This window comes from Apium graveolens, chromosome 4, assembly GCF_009905375.1.
Source record: "Apium graveolens cultivar Ventura chromosome 4, ASM990537v1, whole genome shotgun sequence".
Classification (NCBI taxonomy): Eukaryota; Viridiplantae; Streptophyta; class Magnoliopsida; order Apiales; family Apiaceae; genus Apium; species Apium graveolens.
In genome coordinates, this window is record NC_133650.1 from 249321358 (window position 1) to 249335865 (window position 14508).

Here is a 14508-nt window from a genome sequence, read left to right on the forward strand (position 1 = left end):
CATATCATTAGTTAAAACATTATTAGTGGGCATGGGTATTAAGCAGTGATAAATGTGCACATGCAGTGTTTCAAGGAAAACACGCTTCCCACTGACTAAATGATTATAACTATTTTTATCTCACCTAATTATATTCTGATAAAATATGACCGTTAAAGTATTTACCATAAATAAGTCAAGTAAATAAATAATGCCACGTAAGCATCAGAGTTTGTTTCAGGATTTAATATTAAAACTTGACTATTATCAGATTTTAACAGTCATCAGAACATGGCTTCTGTACTCAAAAGTGAATGTTTGTATATGTGATTCTTCATACAAATACTGACTTGTTTCTTCAGAGTTTAATCATCAGAACTTTCATCAGAACTTGTCCTCAGAATTTATGCATATGACACTTAACTGTTGGTCTAAAAAAACTTAATCACCACATTAATTTTCATCATTCATATGGAGTGATAGTGTGTGCATTAGCAAAATATCAGATAAAGATTAAAGTCATAACTAAGAAAAATGCTTAAAATATGTCATTAATAATGAAGTCTACTATAGAATAAATTTATGCAAGAATTCACCTCAATAATTTGTGCTTATTTTATGCATCTTTTGAAATTCCTTTTCACAATGGCTTCTCAGTGTAAGTGAGTCACAACTGCTATCAGAATTTATGCTATTTTCAGAGTATTTCTCCAGTAATCAGATAATGTGAAAAGTCACCAAGAAATATTTATTTGCTTTCCTAATGCATATTACTTAATACCAGCAATGCACTTGGGTCTTCCCTTCCACATATTTACTCTAGATCTCAAAGGAGTACCTGACTTCAATTTTCTTTTCTTTTCTTTAGATAATTGAGGCTTATCAAGCATGTGGTTCATCCTGAAGATTTACTCACATCAGAATTTGACATATAAGAAGCAAGAATCTAGTTTGTGACTTAGTAATAAGATACACAAAGTAAATTTGACTAAGCTCAACATCAGAATTTGCCTGTATTAATGAATTTACACATAAACAACTAATTCAAACATGGGATTTCTAGTATGTTAAAGACTACTAGGTTAGCATCTAGTACAGTTATCCTCATTGGATTGAATAGTCATAGAATATTCAAAACACTATCAGAGTATATAGATCCACATCAAATAACAATCAGTATTTAATGTATTACAATTTAAGCACAGATTACATGAAAAGAAGAAAAACTGTAAACATTGATCATAAAGTCTGATGCATGAAAACAAAAACTAAGCAGATTTAGAGAAAAAACCTGAAACCATTCCAAGTTCATTTACCAGTCTTGTAAAAGTAGCTTCACATAGTGGTTTTATGAAGATATCTGCTAGTTGTTGATCTGTTGGAACAAAATGCAATTCCACTGTTCCTTCCATCACATGTTCCCTTATGAAATGGTACCTAATGCTGATGTGATTTGTCATTGAGTGTTGAACTGGATTACCTGTCATAACAATAGCACTTTGATTATCTCAGTAAATAGGTATATTAGAAAATTCTAACCCATAATCCAGTAACCGATTCTTCATCGAAAGAATCTGTGCACAACAGCTCCCTGCAGCAATATATTCTGCTTCTGCAGTTGATGTGGAAATTGATTTCTGTTTCTTGCTAAACCAAGAAACCAATCTTCCTCCAAGAAATTGGTAGCTTCCACTAGTGCTTTTCCTGTCTATTTTGCATCCTGTATAATCTGCATCTGAGTAACCTATTAGCTTAAAATATGATTCTCTATGATACCACAATCCTAGATCAGCTATACCCTTGAGGTACTTGAAAATTCTTTTCACAACTATTAGATGAGGTCCTCTTGGATCAGCCTGAAATCTTGCACAAAGACAGGTACCATAAATGATATCAGGTCTACTTGCAGTTAAATAGAGTAAAAATCCAATCATACCTCTGTAGTTAGTAATATCTACTGATGAACCAATATCTTTATCTAACTTGGTTGCAGTGGCCATGTGAGTGGATGCAGTTGAACAGTCCTGCATTCCAAATTTCTTCAGTAAATTTCTGGTGTACTTAGATTGACAGATGAAAGTACCTTTTTCATTTTGCTTGACTTGAAGTCCTAGAAAATAGCTAAGTTCTCCCATCATACTCATTTGATATCTTGACTGCATTAGCTTTGCAAACCTTTCACAGAGTTTGGCATTTGTAGAATCAAATATGATATCATCAACATATATCTGTACCAAAAGTAAGTCCTTTCCATGGTTGAGATAAAACAGTGTTTTATCAATTGTACCTCTGTGAAATTCACTTTCCAGAAAGAATTGAGCTAAAGTCTCATACCATGCTCTTGGAGTTTGCTTAAGGCCATAAAGTGCTTTGTCAAGCCTGTAGACATGATTTGGAAATTTTGAATCTACAAAGCCTGGAGGTTGTTCAACATATACATGTTCTTCCAATTCTCCATTGAGAAAAACACTTTTCACATCCATTTGAAAGACTTTAAACTTTTTGTGAGCAGCATAAGCCAAAAAGATTCTTATGGCTTCCAATCTAGCAACTGGTGCAAAAGTTTCATCGTAGTCAATACCCTCCTATTGAGAGTAACCCTTAGCAACCAGCCTTGCTTTGTTCCTTGTAATTATGCCATCACTGTTAGTTTTGTTCCTGAACACCCATTTTATGCCAACAACTGATATGTTCTTTGGTCTTGGCACTAAGGTCCAAACTATATTTCTTTCAAATTCATTTAACTCTTCCTGCATTGCTTGTACCCAATCAGCATCTTGAAGAGCTTCATCCACTTTCTTTGGTTCAGTCTGAGACAGAAAGGAGTGATAGAGACATTCATTTGATGTTGCAGTTCTAGTTCTGACACATGCTTTAGGATCTCTAATTATTAAGTCAGGTGTATGTGATTTGGTCCACTTCCTTGTAGATGGAAGTTATTCTCTAGAACTGGATCCTCCCCCATGATCCATGCTGTCTCCATCAGCATTTTCTGATGCTCCCCCTGTAGTTATGCTCTCTGAGACTTCAGAATTTGAGTTGGATCCTTCAAGATTTGAAGAATCAGAGTTTCCAGAATTATTAGAATTTGGCTCATCAGAACTTGATGAATCAGAACTTGAAGAGCCAGTGACAGGTTCTGATGCTTCTTGAGAGTCTTGAGATGTGGTAGGATCATTAGCTTGCTCCCCCTGGACAGGTGCATTTTCCCTTGGAGTTGTTACCACAGTTTCAATGACATCAGAACTTAACCCGTCAGAACTTACAGGATCAGGATTTAAGTCATTAGAATTTACATAATCAGAATTTAAATCTTCATTTTCAAATCCTAGCTGATCATGATCATTGAAATCTTCAAGTCCAGTAATCTTCTTATCATCAAAAGATACATTGATAGATTCCATGACAACCCTTGTTCTTAAATTGTAGACTCTGAAGGCTTTTGTGGAAAGTGGATATCCAACAAAAATTCCTTCATCAGCTTTTAGATAAAATTTTGACAGCTGTTCAAAATGAGCCTTAAGAATAAAACACTTGCATCCAAATACATGAAAGTATTTCAGATTTGGCTTCTTTTTCTTCACCATCTCATATGGTATTTTTTCATGCTTGTTTATGAGTGTAGCATTCTGTGTAAAACAAGCAGTCTGCACAGCTTCAGCCTAAAAGTAGGTTGGTAGCTTTGCTTCATCAAGCATGGTTTGTGCAGCTTCAATGAGAGACCTGTTCTTTCTTTCTACAACTCCATTTTGCTGTGGAGTTCCAGGTGCTGAAAATTCCTGCTTTATTTCATGCTCTTTGCAGAACTCTTCCATGATTGAATTCTTGAACTCAGTGCCATTATCACTTCTTATTATTTTAACAGAATCTTTGACCAATTTATCCAGCTATTTGACATGATCAATTAGAGTAGATGCAGTCTCATTCTTCTTGTGCAAGAAATACAACCAAGTGTATCTTGTGAACTCATCCACTATAACCATAACATATTTTGTTCTTTGTAATTGGCATGACATTTACTAGACCAAATAGATAAACATTGACAGGGAATAAATAAATCATGATTACGTAATTAATATTGCATTAATTACACATGATTTGGGCTACAAGGCCCAATAAGAAGATGAATGACATTCAGACCAAAAAAGTTAACACATTGATCCGGCCTGATGGACCAGATCAGGCCTGATGGAACAAAGAAGGCCCACAACCCTGAATATTAATTAATTTCGTAATTAATTAAATAAGGGAGAAAACAGCTGTCAATATGAGTTCTAATAGGGACATAAATCCTTGTAGATTGGCCTCCAAGGAACCTGGTGGGATAAGGAATCAGCTTTCTACTTCTTAGGACTCCAAAGTCTATTTTAACTATGAGACTTGCCCACCAAGTCTCCTAACCCAAGTCCAATTCAAGGACTCCCAACATTTATATAAGGGGCCTCACCTCACAAATCAGAACTATGTTTTTGACTTGATCCTTGGCACAACAAGGTACGTAGGCATCTTGTAAGGCAGATCGAGTCACGAAACACAAGAGCAGTCAAATCGAGCCTCGAAGCTCACGTTCCCTAGTAATAAGCACAACAATTAATATACCTTAGTTTTTGATCCATAACATTTGGCGCCGTCTGTGGGACGAGCACAGTAACAACCATGGCGAGAACACGGAGAACAAGCAGCGCCCTTGAAAGAGGAACACCCGCGGGGACAACCCAAACGATTTCGTCAATTATGGAGGTACCTTCGCATTCAACCTATGCCACCACCCAAGGAGAAGCCCAAGTAGGGGCAACTGAACCTCAGTCACAAGGAACAATTTCCTCGGCTGCTCAAGGGACGAATTCCCAACTTCAGCAGCTACGTACACCTGTGAATTCTCAACCCATTGGATATGAGTATTCAACTATTGTGACTACTAACCCCCCTTATGGGATGCCCCTTTACCCCGAGGTTGGAGGAAGTGGACATGCTGTACGGAGTGAATCACAGGGGAAAACACCCCCTACATACAAGGTTTGGCTCCTACCCCGAAGGATCAGGAATATTTTAGTCCTTATACTGAGAGAGACTCCGAATCTTCGGATGATGAAGTGGCCCCATGAAGGAGACGTGCTGGCAAAGAGCCGATGGCTGATGGTAACCAACATCCTAGGAGCACCCGAGGGGTGAATCCCCAAGAAGTGCAGGAGAGAATCAAGGCCCATGAGGCTGAGATTAAAAGGCTGAAGCGCGACTTAGAGGCGCACCAGGTTCCCAGGCCCCCATTACCACCTAGGGGAGAAATCCTCCTCTAATCATAGACCTGGATGGTCCGTCACAAAGAAGGGCTGTAGTCTCAAGAGCTGACCCAAGCAATCTTCTTCCCCTTGGAGATCCTGATGATCCTACTCCACCATTCACTGAAGAGATAATAAATGCCCATATCTCAAGGAAGTTCAAGATGCCCACTATCAAAGCTTATAATGGCACGGGAGATCCTGCTAATCATGTCAGGACATTCTCCAATGCACTATTGTTGCAGCCCGTAAATGACGCTATTAAGTGTCGGGCCTTTCCTCAAACCCTGGCAGGTATGACTCAAAGATGGTATAGTCGTTTACCCCCAAACTCTATTGGGTCTTTCAGAGAATTAAGCCAGGCTTTTATTAAGCAGTTCATCAGCGGGAGAGTGCATGAGAAAAGTTCAGCATCCCTCATGAGCATTGTACAGGAAGCGAAGGAATCCTTGAGAGACTACATGAATCATTTCACAAAGGAAGCTTTAAAAGTCCCGGACCTTGATGACAAGGTAGCCATGATAGCACTGCAACAGGGAACTAGGGATGAGTTCTTCAAGATGTCCTTGGCCAAGCACCCCCTGAAAGCATGTTGCAGCTCCAAGATAGGGCCGGGAAGTACATCAAAGTGGAGGAGAGCATGAGGAAGACAATAGTAAGTAACGAGCCCACTGGAGGAAAGAAGCGAAAAACTGATTTGGAATATATTGATAAGGACAAGTATCCCAGAACTGAGCAAAACCCTGATTCAACCCCAAAGAAGGGAGGACCTGGACAAAAGTTCACTGAATACGCTAAGCTGAATACTCCTAGAAGCCAGATCTTGATGGAAATCGAGATAGATCAAGATATTCGTTGGCCTAAAACCTTGAAGGTTGATCCTGCCAAGCTAGATAAGAGCAAATATTGCAGATTTCACAAAGACGTTGGTCATGACACCGATGAGTGTAGGCAACTGAAAGGTGAAATAGAGTACCTCATTCGGAAAGGAAGATTGAACAAGTACACTAGGGAAGGAAGAGATAGGAATAACAACGGGAGAAAGAACTTTGAAGATCGTAGGAGGGACCAAGACGATAAGGGGCAGAATCCCCAGCCTAGGGGACCAGTTATAAATGCAATCTTTGGAGGACCACGACCCCGAGGACCTGTGATAAACACGATTTTTGGAGGACCAACTGCTGCTAGATTATCCAAGAACTCCAGGAAAGCATATACCAGAGAAGTTATGCATATTGTTGGGGAAGCCCCGAAGAGGGCCAGGACAGGAGTGACAATGGCTTTTGATGATTCTGACCTGGAGGGTGTGAAATTTCCCCATAACGACCCGCTGGTCATAACACCGATAATAGCAAATAGCCCGGTTAAGAGGGTCCTTGTGGATAATGGTGCTTCAGTGGATATCTTGCTCCATGACACCTTTTTAAGGATGAGTTATAATGATTCTCAACTAACCCCGACCGATATGCCGATATATGATTTGCGGGAGCGGAGTGCCCCGTGGAAGGGATAATCAAGTTGCCAACGACCATAGGACATGAACCAAGGCAAGCAACACAGATGTTTGACTTTGTGGTGGTAAAGGCTAGTTTAACTTACAATGCTATAATGGGGAGAACAGGGATACATGCCTTCAAAGCTGTCCCTTCTTTCTACCATTCAATTATGAAGTTTCCCACCCGGAATGAGATTGGAGAAGAGAGAGGAGATCAAAAAATGGCTAGAAGTTGTTATGTAGCCTCTCTGAGGGCAGATGGATTTGGGGGGATGTTCTGCCTATTGAAGATCTGGATATCCGAGAAAATGATGAGAAAAGAGGGAAGCCAGCAGAAGACTTGGAGGGAAGTGACTTTCGTTGGAGCCACACTAGAGGAGCCCCTTAGAGGGAAGTTGGTGAAATTTTTGCAAGAAAATAGTGATGTGTTTGCATGGTCGGCAGCTGATATGCCAGGAATAGACCCGGAACTGATTACTCATAAGCTGAATGTGGATCCGAGTCGGAAGATGGTGAAGCAAAAGAAAAGAAGTTTTGCTCCATAGAGGCAAGAAGCTATAAAACAGGAAGTAGAGAAGCTCTTAGAGGCTGGTTACATTGAGGAGATACAATTTCCAGAATGGTTAGCAAACCCTGTAATGGTGAAGAAGGACAATGGAAAATGGAGGATGTGTGTGGACTTCACTGATCTGAATGACGCATGCCCTAAGGACTGTTTCCCGTTGCCAAGGATAAATACTTTGATAGATGCCACTGCTGGACATGAGATGCTGAGCTTCATGGATGGATTTAGTGGATATAATCAGATTAAGATGCACAAGGATGACATCCCAAAGGTATCATTCATCACTAACTTTGGTGTTTATTGTTATCTTGTTATGGCATTTGGTCTCAAGAATGCAGGAGCCGCCTATCAAAGGTTGGTAATAAAATTTTTAAGGATATTATTGGCAAGACCATGGAAGTTTATGTTGATGACATGTTAGTCAAGAGTCTAGTGAAGACTGACCATATAACCCATTTGAGGGAAGCTTTCGAGGTCCTGAGGTACTATAAGATGATGTTAAATCCTACAAAGTCTGTTTTCGGAGTAGGACCTGGAAAGTTTTTGGGATTGATGGTCTCCAAGAGAGGAATGGAGGCCAATCCTGATAAAATAAAGGCAATTCTGGACATGGAGCCCCTAAAAACTATCAAAGATGTTCAAAAGCTCACTAGAAAGGTTGTTGTATTGGGACGATTCATCTCAAAGTCTGGGGACAAGTACTTGAGGAAAGCCAGAATGCTTTCGAGGAATTAAAGAAATATATGGCTCAGGCCCCGTTGTTGGCCAAGCCAGCTTTGAATGAAGTCTTGTACTTATACGTGGCCGTTTCAGAGAGTGCCTTGAGCGCTGTATTGGTTAAGGAGGAATTGAAAATCCAGAAACCCGTATACTATGTCAGCAAAATTCTGCATGGTGCTGAGTTGAATTATTCAGCTATTGAGAAGTTTGCTTTAGCCTTGGTAATGGCTTCAAGAAAGTTACGTCCTTACTTTCAGGCTCATCAAATTGAGGTGCTAACAAATCAGCCCCTGAGAAATATCATTCACAGTCCCAAGGCTAGTGGGAGGTTGATCAAGTGGGCAATAGAGCTGGGAGAATTCGACATCAAGTATAAGCCACAAATGGAAATAAAAGCCCATGCATTGGGTGACTTCGTGGTGGAATGTACCATATCCAACCAAGAAGTCGGGGGGTAGGAAGATACCATTCTTCAAGACAAGGAAGTTGATAAGGGGGACAAAGAAAAGGATGATAAGGAGAAGGAATATTGGGTTCTCTATTTTGATGGAGCATCAAAAACAAATTCAAGTGGAGCAGGTTTGGTTTTACAAAGCCCCGATGGGTTCTTAATTGAATATGCTATGAAGTTAGACTTTCCAACCATAAACAATGAGGCAGAATATGAAGCTCTGATAGCTGGCCTCGGCCTAGCAGAGACACTGAGAGTCAAGAACTTGAAGGTCTGTGGAGACTCGAAGTTGGTCATATCCCAGGTGAAGGGAGAGTTTGAGGCAAGGGATGATGCGATGGCTAAGTATGTCCGCCTAGTAAGGGTTGTGATGACCCAATTCAATGAATGCCATGTTGAGCACATTCTAAGGGAGGAAAATGCTAAGGCAGAAGCCTTATCAAAATTTGCTTCATCTGAGATAGAGAAAAGTTCAGGAAGTGTATACTTCCGCGTTCTGAAGACATGGAGCATTGATGTTAAGCTTGTAGCTCATATAGGTCTGGGGACATCATGGATAGATCCCATTAAGACCCATATTCAAACCGGTTGGTTGCCAAATGATGCTACTGAAGCACGGAAGTTGGCTGTTCGAACACTAAGATACTCCTTGATAGATGGGATTTTGTATAAAAGATCTTATGTAGTTCCTTACTTAAGATGTCTTAGGCCCGATGAGGCACGCTTGGCTCTTGAAGAAGTGCATGAAGGTATATGTGGGCAACACTTAGGGGGCAGAGCACTAGCTCATAAGATAAACCGTTTAGGCTTCTATTGGACATAAATAATGGCTGATGACAAAGAGTATGTGAAGAAGTGTGACCGTTGTTAGAAGCATGCACCTGTCGTTAGACAACCCCCCGAGATGCTGACCTCCATCAACTTACCCATCCCCTTTGCTATGTGGGGAACGGATATATTTGGGCATTTCCCCATGGCCACGACATAAAGGAAGTTCCTGATTGTAGCCATTGATTATTTTACAAAGTGGATTGAAGCCAAGCCTTTGGCCAAAATCACAACTAAGCAGGTTGTACAATTCCTATGGGAAAATATCATGTGCCGGTATGGAATTCCCCGCATCCTAGTCACTGACAATGGAACACAATTCAACAATGAGGAATTTACGAAGTATTGTGAGGAGAATGAAATTGAATTACGATTCACCTTTGTGGCTCACCCGCAAGCCAATGGGCAAGCGGAAGTGGCGAATCGAATAATCCTGGATGGACTAAAGAAGAGGATCGAGAAGTCAAGAAATAACTGGGTGGATGAAATACTCCCATTACTATGGGCCTATACGAATACCTGTAGAGTCACGACTGGAGCAACTCCCTTCATGTTAGCATATGGGGCAGAAGTGGTTGTTCCTGTAGAAATATCACATTCCTCTCCCAAGATTTAAGCTTTCAATGCTGAGGAAAATGAGGAAGGGCAAAGGTTAGCCCAAGATCTAATCGACGAAGTACGAGATGAGGCACATGCGAAGATAGTGGAATATCAGAAAAAGGCTTTGTTCTATTACAACCTAAGGGTTAAGGAAATGTTCTTCAAACAGGGTGACTTAGTCTTGAGGAAGGTAGAAGCTTCTGGTGTAGGGCAGAAAGGGAAACTTGCCCCAAATTGGGAAGGGCCGTACAAGGTCAAGAGTGTTCAGGGTAGAGGAACCTACAAGCTTGAGACTATGGATGGTTTTGAAGTCCCGAGAACTTGGCAAGGATAAAACCTGAAGATTTACTATGTGTGAAGTGGTTGAGCATGATTTTCAATTGTCAAGATGACAATAGGTTGAAAAGCACCTTGAAGCTTTGCTTGCTTAGTGTAATAACCCCAAAATTTTTGAACTTTTAGTAACCCTTATGAATAGTGTTTTACTGATTATGCTGAATAAGAAAACTTTCCATGCCACACTATGTAGGGGTTCTTCTATTGTTATTCTGAGATCTTATTAATACTTTATATGGGATATAAGTGTATGTAAGGATCGTCAGAATCTAAATTCGAACACTTTGATTTTTCCCGAAAATCCACCAGATACCGAAAAAATTGAGTATAAGGGAACAGGATAAAAAGGATTTAAATTCAAGGATTATAAGAAAGGATCATAAAAGGAATATAATGTATTGAGAAAGGTTAAGGGAACCCAAGTAATAAGATCCCGGATATGATCCCTCAAACGATAAACGAAAACGAAAGTTAAGCGAACCGTATAACAGATCAGCGGTCATTAGCCAAGTAATTAGGAGCTAATCAAAGAGGTTAGTGAGGATGATGTCATCAAACCAATAAGAAGAGGACAAGCATGGGAAGATGACATAAGAATGATGACCTAAGCATGACCAAAAAGGAAGGAAGGTTGGTTGATTATAAACCACACAAAATTCACCATGGTTAAAAGGTAATAAATCAAAACAAAAGTGGATAAACCAAGCCAAACAAATCAAAAAACACAAAAACAAAGTTGACTCTCATTATTCAAGAGAAGCTCTCGGCTTTTCTTCTTTTTCAAAGAGGAAAATTTCAAAATCCAAGATCCAACCATTGTTAAATTGCAAGGTAATTATCCAAGGTTCCTTATGATTAGTTATGGCTATCCTAGGAGTTTAAGCTCCAAATTCCTTCACAATCTCTTTTAATAAATCATTTAAGAAGAGAGTAAATAGTGTTTTTAAGAAATTTAAATTGTTTGATCTTGTGTTTTTGGTTAGATTAAGCTTTGGTAAGGACTTTCAAGGGTGATTCCAAGCTCCTTAGTTACTCTTACTCACCAAGGAAGGTATAATATCTTAACCTAGAATTGTTATTGAATATTAAGAGCTTATTATGAGTAGGATAGTTCATGAGAATCATGGTGATTGAATATGTAGAGATTAGTTGGTTTTGTGATGTTTTTGGAGTTGTAAATCTTGGTTATTAGTTAATGAACTTAAGAATAGTTTTAGTTCATGTTTGAGAATAATATAAATTGGAAAACTTGAGGTGTTGGGGCTGTTGTAGTGATGTATGGATGGATTTTCGTTGTATGGTTGAATTGTGATTGATTTGTGGTTGATTTGGAGTAGGATAAAATTTGGTAATCGCGTAAACATAGCCGTCGTAATGCCCGATTTACTTTAGACTGTTTTTGTTCTTAACATCAGGACCCATGAACTCACTGTTAGGTTTTGACCATTGCCATTATTAGATAGTTCATGTTACGAGCTTCGTTTTGATATGTGGTTCGCTTGAATCCGATGTACGGTTTAGGAGAAACGACTGTTTTAAGTAACGGCGTTTCGCGACCGAACCCTTACCCCTCACCTTACTTTGAAACCTTGGTTAAGGACTTTAAATGACTAATTGGGGTATGAAACAATTATGTTAAGTGGATTAGGAAGTTGGTAGGGTACTCGTAAAAGAATCGCCTTAAAACCCTTAATGGTTAATTTATTAAAAATGGTGGAGCCGAGGGTACTCGATCGACTTAACTGAATCGTTAAGCACAAAAGCGAGCGTTAGGGTCTAATTGGTTAAAGTATAGATTCATAAGCGACTTTGCTTTAATTCCAACTTATATGTTATTTATAGGTTACCAGACTCGTCCCAAGCCATTTATCACCCCCAGTCGCTCAGGCAAGTTTTCTACCCGTTATACTATTGTTGTGATGTATATATGTATATGCATTATCTTGTGATAAGTGCGTGAATGTTATTAGCAAATCTTGCGATATATTGGAGCATGCTGATATGGTATATATGCATGTCTATTTCATAATCTTGATATCTAATTTTTGATTCAATTGCTTACAAGTTGCATAATACCTATGCTAGAGATAAGCAGTAGTTGCGTATACCCTTAGTATAGGGGACCCAAAGGTGAACATTTTTCTAAACCGGGAGTCGATGTTCCCGAGTATAATATATATATATATATATTTATATATATATATATATATATATATATATAGTTTTTAAAACTATGAATCGAATAAGGTTTATTCGATAACTTTATTTTTATTAATGAATATTATTTTGAATATTCATTCAAGGGCTTATGACTCCGTTTATTCATATTAATGAATATTATTTTGAATATTCATTCAAGGACATATGACTCCGTTTATTTTATTTAATGAATATTATTTTTGAATATTCATTCGAGGACTTATGACTCCACTTATTTACTAAATAATATTCTTTATTTTATTAAAGAATAATGTTTCGATAATCAAACTTATTTTCGATTATTCAAATAAAGATCATACTTTCGTATAAGTATATCTTTGGTTATCGTATTCATTTCAAGTATGAGTTTTAAAACTCGTACCTCGATTATTTTTATAAGGATCATCCTTATGGGAATATTATTTAAATAATAATATTCAGATACTTTCTAACATATCAGGACTGCTTTATTTTATTAAATCAGCGTTACTCTAAACATTCTTTAAAATGTTTTCGAGTCTTCAAAATGATTTTAAAAGTTAGGGCGGATCCCAAAACTCATTTTTATATTTAAGATCCTCCTTTCGAAGGGGATTTAAATACTCGCTCAAAACCTGAGGGATCCGGCTTTGTGGTGTGTTTTATATTCGCAACAAGGTTGCTATTTTGATAAAAGAGTTTTTGATTACTTACCCAACACTCAGGAAGTAAAATTCTTGGAAAAAGTTAATCCATTAATAGGCATCGCCTGGGAAATATCAGTGAGTTTTCCTTTCCAACTAGATACGACTTCTTGGTGGAGCCGTATCAACAAGTTTCTACTTGGGGAAAGGGGGGACGAGCTTTACGTTTCAGAGTCATGGATTTCATCTGAACTAGGAGTGGCGAAAGTGGTCGAGTGGCGCCGGCCCAACCTAATTATATTGGCCCAAAAGGCCTGGAAGTTCCGCTAAGATGGTCCATTCCTTAGGAGTCCAGTGTTCGGTTGACAAGTAAATCCGACAGGCTCTCCTCTACATGTAGAAAATGGTGGGGTTGCACTACTACGACTGATCATCGTAAGTGGTCTTCCTGGCACGGTAAACTCCCGTAATGAGTTCATCATCCAGTTGGATATTTCTGCAATACTACCCAGAGCACTTCGATAGAAAGGCTACGGCTGGGCGATTGTTGAGTGTTGGCAGGGTCGAGTTTTCCATCAAATGAAGTATCTCGTAACTTCATTTCTTTTGAATGATATTTCAAAGATTGATTCTATACAAGTTATGCCTTGTAGCTCCATATATGTGATGAACTATTTATACCTTGAACGGTGGTAGTTCAAGTAGTATTCAGAAAGGATATAAGTATATTGGAGTATCTTGTAACTTCATCCTTTCAACTTATATCTAGTAAATGATTATCTTATGCATGACAAAGATTTTCAGAAAAACGTTGAGACAAGGTTAGATATATGAGATCACCTTGCAACGATATTTTTATACAGTTATAAACTGGAACTCTGTGTATATTATGCATGGCAGAGGATTTCAAAGATTTTGAAAAGTATATAAGTATATATACTGAATATTTTGCGACTTCGTCGCATTAAGAGGTCAAACTTGGTTCATTTCTTCTTGACCAAGACTTTCATGAGTACTATGAGAATGCTCATATATTGTTAATTATTATGCATATTATTTCGGTGGGCTTGTTGCTCACCCTTGCTTTCTTCTCTCATCACACAATATCAGATAGAAAAGATGAACAGGACCAAGCTTCCAATTCGCAAGCGGTTAGGAAACGTTCCGCAGTTTTCTGGAAGCATTGATGATGCCGTAGCTGAGGTAGGAACTACCAATAGGCTAGGCTTCAACTATTGATGAACCAGACTTATGTATATTATGAATTGTAATAATGGCAAAGAATATGTAAATTATTCAGAAACCCTTTTGAGGTGAAATGGTTTATAATTGTGGAATAAATGACTTGTGTTATTTTTGGTTTTCATCTCTGAGACTATAACTTGTGGTGTGTGTGTGTATATTATGGGGTCACAGTACGCAGTAGTTGGTTG